The following is a 12,222-nucleotide window of genomic DNA, read 5'->3' as shown; positions in this document are numbered from 1 at the left end:
TTGTATCACTTTTAACATGGCTATGTAACACAAACATTCAAAATCTAAATTTTCCATGCACATGTGGGAGCATATTTACAAGCAATTTGCGCCACATAATTCATAATTTTCTCCTAAAAGCACACTATTCTCTATCTAAATTAAAGAAATATTTTCTCACCTTAGCAAATACTTTGAGTTTGAAAACAGTCTCAGAAACACACCAATTTGTCTTCAGCAGAGCAAAAGGTATGCACTCCAGAGTCTGCAGCTATCAAAAGCACAGAAATGCTGTAATTCTTCACACATATCTCTCATGTCACCCAATCAAAACTCTTCCCTCACTTTTTTTCAAATGAAAACCCTTCCCCCCTCTGCCCTTTCTGCCTTTTCTGCATGGCAACCACCTCTTGGAAGACTTCTGGTGTTTGCAAGTTCACACAACTTTGTTGCAATTGAACTCTGAACTCTCAGTGCACCTGCATATCCAGTGCATTCTTTCATTTAATGATTTTTTATTGACCATTCAAAATACATCTTTCAAAGAACACATCCGTGCACCCTAACTTTCTGTTTTCAGCAATCAAAATCCACCAATCACTGTTACTGCTTCATGAACACAGAAACTCCACAGTTTTTTTCATTTTAAACTCTCATTTTTTCAACTGCCATTTCATTGCCACACTTCATCTGACTGCAGGAGAACCTTCTCTCACCATGTTTTCTGTCTGGATTGTTGGACATAGTTATGATCACTGGGCTCAAAGGTACGTTGAAAACAGGAAATTACCTAACCTCAATTTACAAGATGTGGAAATTAAGTGGTTTGGCCACAGAGGATTAAAATGTCACCAATTGATACCATTGGTGAAAACCTTTATGCATTTGCCCAAACCTGACCTGTTAATTGTGCACTGTGGAGGTAATGACTTGGGCACTTTGACTGGTGTAGGTCTGGAAATGCTTTTAAAGGACACCTTTGAGCAATTAATGGCACTTTTTCCTCAGACTGCCTTGGTATATTCAAATATATGCCAAAGACAGAAATGGAGGTGGTCAAACCAATTTTGTCCACAAATTGAGAAGTCGAGGAAGCATGTAAACAAATCTGTTTCAGCTTACATGAGAGACCATGGAATGGGCTCCCTGTACAACAATAACTTGCGTTACTACATGCAAGATATCTACAGAGGAGATGGAGTTCACTTCTCAGATGAGGGCAACAGAGTTTTCACTCTGAATTTAAGAATGTGCATTGGTACCTACTTATAAGTACCTAAATGTACCATAAACCCAAAAGCTCTTCTCAGAGCTACCCTACATCTGATCACTCACAATTATTATTTTACTCTAACATTTTTCACTAATTTCCAACAAAGTACGCTCCCTGGGGCGCTACCCGGTACGCGAACCGGGAGCTAACCTCGCGAAATTTTTTTTTAAAATGTTTTTTTTCGCACATATAAGCCTCCTCAGCCACCCTCAGAAAACCTAGGGGGTCAAGATAACTCTACCGTGCCCCCTTCTACCCATTCTGAACATTATTTGCCCTCCATCTTGTATCTTAATTCGACCGAAACACAAAATGGTGGACTCCCGGAACGCTTAAGGTTCGCGAACCGGGGCGCTCAACGGTTCGCGTACCGGGTCGCTCTCTGGGAAGCGCACCATCAAAAAAGGTGGGAAAGTAGTTCACAGAAAAGCCACTGGAGACAGTTTCACCAAATATTGATTAGCTCATACTACATACCAATCCCTACCATTTTCACAAATTTGATTGGAATTCCATTTAGTCATTTAGCCTGTAGACCTCTCTAAATACCGTGAGGTAAATTACTTCACAAAACACATCTGAAGTGTTGGAATTGACAACCAATGAAAATGTTACTTTCATTTTCTACTTTTTTTACCTGACATTTCATTGGTTATATACCTGAATATATATAAAGGAAGAGAAGAAAACACCGCCATTTTGACTACTACTTCTTGCTGTACATTTCAATAGTATTTTCACTAATTCCTTCAACTTCTTTCTAAAGGTAAGTTTTTATTTTTAAAACTGAAGTATATTGTGCACTATAAGTTAATATGGTAAACTTTTTCTGATAGATATATACTATCCCTCTGTAGTAGTTATAGATTTAGAGAGACTTCTCTGTTATAGTTATGGATGGAGTTAGGCTTCTCTTGTATAATTATGAATTTACTTACGTTAAATCACATACACTTTTTTATATTCCTACTTCCACTCTGATACTATACACTGCCCAAAGATAAATTCACTGATAAAAAATGCCTATCTAAAATTATTCCCAACATTGCCCTATCTCTACTAATATATATTTTTTTAATCCAAATTTCAGGCAAAATGGAAGGCGAAAACCAAGTTTCTTTTGAAATGGACCTGCAAGAGAGCAGCCAAGAATTGATTGATACAATTGATCAAATTGACATTGAATTTTTCGATGAAACTTGGGACAATGAACTACTGCAATGTGTACAAGCAGTAGATAACCTCCTTGCAAATGAGGACATTTTACACCCTCAGAGACTACAATGTATATTCCATGATAATTATGAAATTTCTGACAATGAAATGTTAGAAAGTTTAATAAATTATGAAACACAATCACAATAAAAAAAATGCTTAAAAAATAAAGAAAATAAAAAATAATCAACAAAAACAACAATCAATTAACATACAGCATTTGAAAAGTCTATCATTCATTTTTCATTGCAGTACGCTGCCCAGAACGCTTCCCGGTTCGCGGACCGGGCGCTCCCCACGCAAAAAAAACAAAAAAATGTTTTTGTTTTTTTTGCCCCGCGGGGCCCTTTTAAAACCTCCACATTAAACCTAGGGGGTCAGGGAGGATCTAGTATGCCCCCTTATGGTCATTTTCGCCTTTGTTTTGGCCTCCTCTTGTCTCTCAATCCTACCGAGAGACAAGATGGCGGCCGCTCCGGACTGTTTAGAATGTTGACAGACACCGGAGAGCCAATCAGCTTAGCTACGCGAAGTTCCGGTACGCTTAAGGTCCGCGGACCGGAGCGCTGCCCGGAGCGCGCTTACAGATATATATCTTTTTTTAAACGTTAATTTCTCAAAATCCACTGGAGCACATATATTGAGACCTAGAAAAGGCACATCGGGCTACCAGTCCCTACAATTTTGCCAAGTTTCATGCAAATCCATTCAGCCGTTCGGGCTAAAAGTGAGGCCAACCGCCCTATGGAAAACTCAATGTTAAAAACACGTTTTGGGACCCCCCTTTTTTCTCGGCCCCCCCTTGACGAAACCCCCCCAAATTTTCAGGGGCTGCTCAGAAACAAAATGTTCCATTTTCCTGAAAATTTCAGCCAATTCCGTCCACAAACGCCAAAGTTATTAGACATAGAATTTTCAAAAATCCCATAGGGAAAAAATCCTAACTATATATACCTACTGGCGACCGCCAGTAGGTAATATCTATATATATATATATATTTCTGGATCCTCCTTACCCCCCACTTGTCGGCAGAAGACACAGCACAGCAGCAGTAAGTTTTTCAAAACGTATTCTTTATTCACACACCATGTGCAGGATGTAGTTCATCAAAAAACTGACGTCCTACGCGTTTTGGCTACTCTAGCCTTCCACTGGACCATAGAGTCCCAGGGATCTAGACCTTATTTTGTAGTGCAAAGTGAAAGTACCCTTTTCCATCTCTATTAAAAATCTAGACAAACAACCTTGCTCGTTGTATATGACATATTTTTAGCTCCATTTTGGCTCTACATTTCTGTGAAGTACACAATATGTAAACAAAAAGTTTGGGCTTTCATAAAGACTGAAAATTCCTGTAAAGTACACATTTTAGAAGCAAAAACAAACACAAAAATTCTGGACTTATGTACAGATATATACATATATCTATATATCTACACACATGGCATGCAATATCCAAACAAACCCTTATGTTCCTCATATCTCCTTAGTGGAGCTCAACAATGCTCTTGATTATGTTGAAAATGTACCCCAGTTTGTAACCAGATATTTCATATTATTTTCATTTCAATTTTCATCATGTGTTGTATTTATGATTATGAGGATTAAACATTGATCCATTATTCTTAGTAACATATACGTAATATATATATGTATATATATATATATATATATACATATATATATTACCTACTGGCGGTCGCCAGTAGGTATATATAGTTAGGATTTTTTCTCTATGGGTTTTTTGAAAATTCTATGTCTAATAACTTTGGCGTTTGTGGACGGAATCGGCTGAAATTTTCAGGAAAATGGCACATTTTGTTTCTGAGCAGCCCTTGAAAATTTGGGGGGGGGTTCGTCCAGTGGGGGCCGAGAAAAAAGGGGGGTCCCAAAACGTGTTTTTAACATTGAGTTTTCCATAGGGCGGTTGGCCTCACTTTTAGCCCGAACGGCTGAATGGATTTGCACGAAACTTGGCAAAATTGTAGGGACTGGTAGCCCGATGTGCCTTTTGTAGGCCTCAATATATGTGCTCCAGTGGATTTTGAGAAATTAACGTTTAAAAAAAGATATATATCTGTAACAGCGGACCGGTTAGCGCTCTGGTTCGCGGACTTTTCGCGCAACGGAGCTTTGTGAAGCGAAGCTGATTGGTTCTCCGGCGTCTGTCAACATTCCAAACAGTCCGTAGCGGCCGCCATCTTGTCTCTCGGTAGGATCGAGAGACAAGAGGAGGTCAAAACAAAGGGGGAAATAACTATAAGGGGGCATAGTAGATCCTCGCTGACCCCCTAGGTTTGATGTGGAGGTTTTAAAAGGGCCCCGCGGGGCAAAAAAAAACAAAATAATAATAATCGAACGGCTGAATGGATTTGCACGAAACTTGGCAAAATATTAGGGACTGGTAGCCCGATGTGCCTTTGCTAGGTCTCAATATATGTGCTCCAGTGGATTTTGAGAAATTAACGTTGAAAAAAAGATATATATCTGTAACAGCGCTCCGCTTCGCGTACTTTTCGCGTTACGGAGCTTTGCGAAGCTGATTGGTTCTCCGGCGTCTGTCAACATTCCAAACAGTCCGTAGCGGCCGCCATCTTGTCCCTCGGTAGGATTGAGAGACAAGAGGAGGCCAAAGCGAAGGGGGAAATGACCATAAGGGGGCATAGTAGATCCTTCCTGACCTCTTAGGTTTGATGTACCATTTTGCCAAGTTTGGTGTAATTCCGTTCAGCCATTCAGGCTGTAGACGTATGTAAATGTCCTATGGAAAATTGCATGGGGAAAACACATTTGAAAGTGTTGAAATTTAGAACCAATTAAAATGTTACTTTGGTTTTGTATTTGTGTGTGATGAAAGTTAATTGGTTATGTATATATGTCAAATGAGAGGAAACCACAGCCATTTTGTGATACTACTGTCTGAGGTACATTTGTGAGGAATTTTTGGTGGTGAATTTCTGGTGTTTGATTTACACAGTACTAACACTTCTGCTACTTTTAAAAAGGTGAGTTGTTAATTTGTAAGGGGAACTATGTTGTACACTTGAAGATAATTTGAAAAATGTTTTCTGTTATTTATTTGCAGTCCTTCTGTTATACTAAATACTTGATGAAGTTAGTTTTATATTATGTATTACTAAAAACGATAAATGAAAGTGATTATTTTTTTCTGCAATTTACAGCAAGCAATTTCAAAATAAAATGGCTCACAATGAAGAGACCGTGGCAATTTCTTTTGAATTGTCCACTACATTGATTGAAATTGAGAGCACCAATAATGAAATATTGTCACAAGGAGGACATGACTTGTATGATTCCATTAGATTGATTGAAATGGACAGCACCAAGAATGAAATATTGTCACAAGGAGATGACTTGAATGATTCCACTACATTGATTGAAATTGAGAGCACCAATAATGAAATATTGTCACAAGGAGGAGATGGCTTGTATGATTCCATTAGATTGATTGAAATGGACAGCACCAATAATGAAATATTGTCACAAGGAGGAGATGACTTGAATGATTCCACTACATTGATTGAAATTGAGAGCACCAATAATGAAATATTGTCACGAGGAGATGACTTGAATGATTCCACTACATTGATTGAAATGGACAGCACCAATAATGAAATATTGTCAGAAGGAGGAGATGACTTGAATGATTTTTTTGATCAATCTCTTGATGGCGAATTTATCGAGTGTTTGGAGACCATAGAGTTACAAGAATCATCATTGCAGACTTTTAATGAGGAGATTCCAGATGAGATGATTGAAGAGGAAATTACTGATGAGGACATGTTACTAGTTGTTTCAAATTTAGAAAATTCTGAAGAATAAATTTATATTTAGAAATCAAAAATTGTTTGAGACATTATTTATTTTTATTTTTAATTTATGAGGTTGTAGCGAAGTGATTGTAGTATAAAATGAGACTTATAGTATAGAGTGCAACATTTTTATGTTACATGGTAAGTTTACTCATATTTACTTCCCTTCTGCCACTATATTATCTCCAATGTGTATTTGACATGTCTTCTTCATCTCCGGCCTCCTTTCTCTCAGTGTGTGTCTCCGATGCATCTTATCGCTGGTATTTTGTGTAATTACAGAAGAGAGTAAAATAAAATAGTTCGGAACGTGAAAAGGGGGCAAAGTAGAGTACTCCTCACCCCCTAGGCCTTTTTAGGCGGTCCCAAAAGGATCAGTTTCTGCTTTCCTGAGAGATTATGGTATGAGTTCCATATACCACAATAACTTGCATTACAACATGCAAGATATCTATCTCCTATTACCAACTTTTGGAGATATTCGCGCTAAGCGCGAATATCTCCAAAAAGTAACACCTGCCCTGAGCAGTTCTTAGCCATGTTATCCAATGGGAGGTGGATAACATGGCTAAGAGTATTAGCTCGGTAATGCATGAATATCGCTGAGTTTTTAGCGATATTCATGCATTGCGGCCGTTTATTATCGCATTTGCGATAAACCTTGATAATAGTAAGGTTTATCTTCGATAATTTCTGACGATGCTTAGTGGTAAAAAATTGGTTGGTAAGCATCGTTAGCGATAAATATCGCTTAACTTTGGTAATATGCCCCAACGTCTGTTAACGTTCGATTCGAAGGAAATGAGGAAGTGTTGAAAAACATTGTCTGCGCCATCTTGCCTTTTTTGAAATGCCACACTTTTGTCGTGCACGGCAGCCATTTTAGATGTCTTGACCAGACCCACTCTCTGCACGCTGTCGATTCGTAGCATGGCTCCTCACCCTCGTAAGCATCTCCCCCAGGCACTGGTCACCACCGCTCTCTGTCTTATGCATGGGCAATAAACCTTCCCCCATCTGCGCTGCTCTTCCCTGAGAATCACACTCTGTGCCCGCCCGACACCTCCCTTTCGCCCTATTCACTACCGCACCCTCTGACACTCCTCTTCCTCTGTGTCCGAATGTCCAGGCCGGTCCTAGGCTATCAGCTAGCCCTGCAGATGTAGTTTATGGCCCCAGCTGTAAAGAATCACCCCTCTTCAAAGGAGTTATAGTAGATCAAGGCCCACACCCGATGTGATCCGTCACAGCACACGCGTTCCTACTATCTGAAAACCATCCTGTATTGTGATTGGGGAGGGGACCGAGCCTGAAGCGGAAGATTCCAGGAATGACTCTTTGTACATCAAAGTTTTTACAATTATGTGTCACATTAAAAATATATAGCACTCCAACAAAGTAGTAGGAATATAAAACTTTAATAACATATAAATATATACAACAAAACAAAAACAGTAAAAACATTTAAACAACGAAGAGACCGTGGCAATTTCTTTTTAATTATCCAATAGATTTATTGAAATTGACAGCACCAATAATGAAATATTCTTGTCAGTAGCGGTCTGTTGTGCGAATAGTTCCAAGGCAGCAGAACGCGCTGAAATCTAGATGGCACGAAAGTGATGTCTAGTAAGTTGCCGCCCAGCAAAAAACGGCGTGGGGCGCCGCGGGGGTGAGTGAGTCCAGTAGGCACCACAGCTATTCTTACCGGCATTGCAGAATTACTGCTGGGGACAATGCCTGTGCTGTAGCAGGGTCACAGCAGAAACAAAAAGGATTCTGTTGAAGATGTTGTTGGTTTTCAATTTGAAAACAGTTCTGGTGTCAACTGCTATGCTAATGTAGTGGTTAATGTTTTGTTTTCTCTAGAAAATGTAAAAGAGGGGGAGGCAGTCCAAAGTTCCGTTAAAAGGGCAAAGGAAAGGATCGGTGGTTTGAACTATCAGTCAAAAAGGGGAGGGGGTGCAATAATTTTTCCTACCGGGTCACACTGTGCTTTCACCGGAAGTGAGGTCTGCAGGATTGTAGTAATTCAAAGTGAGGCTGGCGCCAGCATGGGAGCGCCGACGTCCCGCGGATACAGTTTCGTCACTCCACGGGCGATCATGGCAGTCATTCCCCATCGGGGGTCGGAGACTCCCGCGGCTCCTCTAGAATCTTCAAGGTCGTGGAGGACTACGGTGGTGGAGTCAACCAGTGACCGGGCCATTTCTTTATGTTGGGCCCGCTCTTGCCAGGTCGACCGCCATTTTGAGAGTTCGGCAGCTACCGGCGATCGCGGGGTCACATGAGCGGACGGGCTCCACCCTGCCGGGCGAGACGTTGCAGCATGGCCACAGTGGAAGAACCGTTATCTAGGTCGTTCCGAAACTGTGCAGCACTGTAGTTGTTAGGATGCCACTGCCTGGAGCGCTGAGGGTGCAGCTGGGAAGCCTCCACCTGGGGAGGCGGGAGAGGCCTGTTCGCACCGTCTCTCCCTCCCAGTGCACCCCACGGCGTCTCGCTTGAGATTTGTTATGGCCGGACCAGGCGATGAGGACGAGGGGGGGGTCGGAGGCATGTGCAAGACATCCCCCTCCAGTGTTGTCGCAGCCATTATAAAAGAAAGAAGTGTCCCGTCCGTCTTCGGGCCGGGCTTCCGGTGGATGTCGGCCGGACGCCCCTGGCTCTGGCCCCATGAACGGGTTTCTTGGTTTATCGGCTGCAGCCGGATCCCGTCGGCCTCGGCCCCCCGACCGTTGGTGGTCGGACCGGAAGAGCATGTGGCTGGACTACCTGCAACTCTCAAGGGCCACCGCGGCCGGACTGGGAGAGAGAGGGGAGGGTCGAGGAGACATTCCCCCCCCCTGCAACTGTTCAGCGTTGTAAAGGCAATCCCCTGGCCGGGTCCCGCTGGTCTCGGCCTCTCCTCCGGCTACACCCTACGTTAGGATCTCCTGGCCGAGGCGTGGCAGCAGGACCTGCCTTATATGGGCTGCTCCCGGCTGGGCGTAGCCGGAACCCTGCCCCACCTTGGAAGTTTCCAGAGTGGGGGTGGATGTTCTACTGACTTGCATTTTCCCTAGTCTATCGATTTTTTTGGCGTGGCAGGCGGTGGGACAGCGAGGGGTGATTTGGTTTCTCTTACTGTTTTTCTGGTCTCTCACCACTGGCATATTTTAACGTTTTCTTGTTTCTAGGACATTAATAGGTTTTATCATTACGTTATGTTATCGTTTCTTTGTTCGTTGTTTAATAAAAGTTCATGTTCATCAGTGGCCCACTGATTTTCGTTTTCCTATTTTTTTCTTTCCAGGTTGTTTCATGGTAAAGTTTCTGTTAACAGGATACAGTGATCACTTCGTTATTATTGCATATGTCCTTTTCACTAGGGGGGCTCTCTGGTCGGGCCAGATGACGTATCTCTAGTAAATGGTCCGGGTGAAAAAGGTGCATCAATCAGTGGGGAGTAGATAGGCATGACAGATTACAACGGGGGAGAACGGTCCGCATTACGTACCCTTTCACTACTTGCAAAGATTTTCCTACGTTTATTTGCAAACAGGGAATACCTCCAAAAAGAACTAATTCCCAAACAGTCAATGTTCGGACAATCAATCAATCAATGAGGAATGAAATAGGTACGACGTGTTAAAGGCTTGCGTTACCTACCCTTCACTATCTGCAAAGGGAGATAGAATATTCCTATTCTTCCTCGTTTGCAGGTAGAGAAGATCGTTAAGAGAATTAACTTCGAACAATTCAATGCTCGATTGAAACAATCAACAAGGGGTACTGTGAACACAAATGAACGCCGCTTATATACATACGCATTGCTATTTTCAACAGGTTGTTCCTAATGTTTCTATTTTAGCGAGGTCAAAAGAGATCCCATTAGTGGCCTACTGATTTTGCTCGATTCCTTTTGTTTTTTTACACGATTTTTCGCTATCTGCAAAGACTAAACAGAGTATTGCGACTCTGTGCTTGTTTGTAAATAGAGAATGAACCAAAGAGAACAATCAATCAAATGGAGAGAGAAGCAGGCACGACGGATTACAAAGGGGGAAAGGGCTGCGTTAACTACCCTTCACTATCTGCAAAGAGAGAGTACTCCTAATAGAAATGAGGGGTGGGGGGCAGCAATCAAAGCAGATCAGTGTGCATAAACACGAAAAAAAAAAATCTTACCACGTACTTGACATTCGACAGCTTATGATATTTGCTATTAAAAAACCATTGAAATTCACTGAAAAAACCATAGGTTATAGACCATATATAGTTAGGAATTAGCATTTACAAAACCTTGAAAATTCACTGAAAAAACCATAGGTTATAGACCATGTATAGTTAGGAATTAGCATTTAAAAAACCTTATTTTACTCACACAAAACCATTGAAATTCCAAATATAGTTAGTTGCACTAACTATATATTGCGCACCCGCAATCCACTGCTGATGATGTCACATATTACATCATTCATGACATGGTCAGTGACATCACTGATGACATCACTGATGACATCTCAAATGACATCACTGATGACATCACTGATGACAACATCCAGTGACTATGTTTCTGTAAAGTTAAAATATGTCTTACATATTGAAGAATGAGTGGATGTATAAGTGTCTGGACGAAGGATTTAGTAGGTGCATGACTGAATGTATGAGTGAGTGATTAAATGTGTCTCACTGAGTGCATGGGTTAGTGACTAAACTGTCTTAATTTGTGCATCATTATGTCTGTTGTTCTGTAAACTGCTGCATGTGTTGATCAGTAGCTATATGAGTAACTATATGGGTTATTGATTGATTGCCCAAGTATTTGCATGGGAGACTGAGTGTGTGTGTGGCTGGATGGGAGGTGTGTGACTCTGTACAGATCAATGTGTACTTGTATCAATGATTGTATAAGAGAGTAAGTATGTGTTAGTATATGGTTGAAAACGTAAGGTGCTCTATGTTTAACTGTATAGAGTAGAAAATGGAAGTGTGATTGATTCTTTACAGGACTGACTAGGTGTGTGAGTAACTCCATGGATGAGTGGCAGAGTGTGAGTGTCTGTATAGGTGTATGAGTGCATATGATTGTGTTGTAAACATGAGTGATTGTATGTATGAATGATTGTATGGGTGAATGAGTGAATGTGTGTGTAGACGTAGGAATCAGTGAGTACGTATGTAGTAACTAGTATTGGTGTGTCAATGGTTTCAAAAATTATACTCTGTTTTTAACACTGGGTGAAACAGAGGTTATATTAAAATGTGAGGAGATGCATTGTATTGTCACATGAATGATATCATCAGTGATGTGGTCATTGATGTCAAATGAGATGTCATCAGTGATGTCATTTGAGATGTCATCAGTGATGTCATCAGTGATGTCACTGACCATGTCATGAATGATGTAATATGTGACATCATCAGCAGTGGATTGCGGGTGCGCAATATATAGTTAGTGCAACTAACTATATATGGAATTTCAATGGTTTTGTGTGAGTAAAATAAGGTTTTTTAAATGCTAATTCCTAACTATATATGGTCTATAACCTATGGTTTTTTCAGTGAATTTTCAAGGTTTTGTAAATGCTAATTCCTAACTATATATGGTCTATAACCTATGGTTTTTTCAGTGAATATATATATATATAATATATATACTAGCAGCCCGTCCCAACGTTGTCCGGGAGCAATTAGGCTAAAGGGCCCCCGCCCGCCCCGACGTTGTCCGTGGGTCCCCCGGAGCCTTCCTCCATATATTGCAGTATTATACCTCTATGTTTACTTTGTACGCTTTTGCAACCTGCACACGTCACTTTTTCCTCCTGTAATGCACCGTTTGGCTCACTTTTTTAATGCTCTGTTTGCTTCCTTTTGCTACCTGCACACGTCACTTTTTCCTCCTATACCTCTATGTTTACTTTCTACGCTTTTGTAAC

The sequence above is a fragment of the Lissotriton helveticus genome, chromosome 7 (assembly GCF_964261635.1).
Source record: "Lissotriton helveticus chromosome 7, aLisHel1.1, whole genome shotgun sequence".
Classification (NCBI taxonomy): domain Eukaryota; kingdom Metazoa; phylum Chordata; class Amphibia; order Caudata; family Salamandridae; genus Lissotriton; species Lissotriton helveticus.
This window is presented reverse-complemented; position numbering follows the sequence as displayed.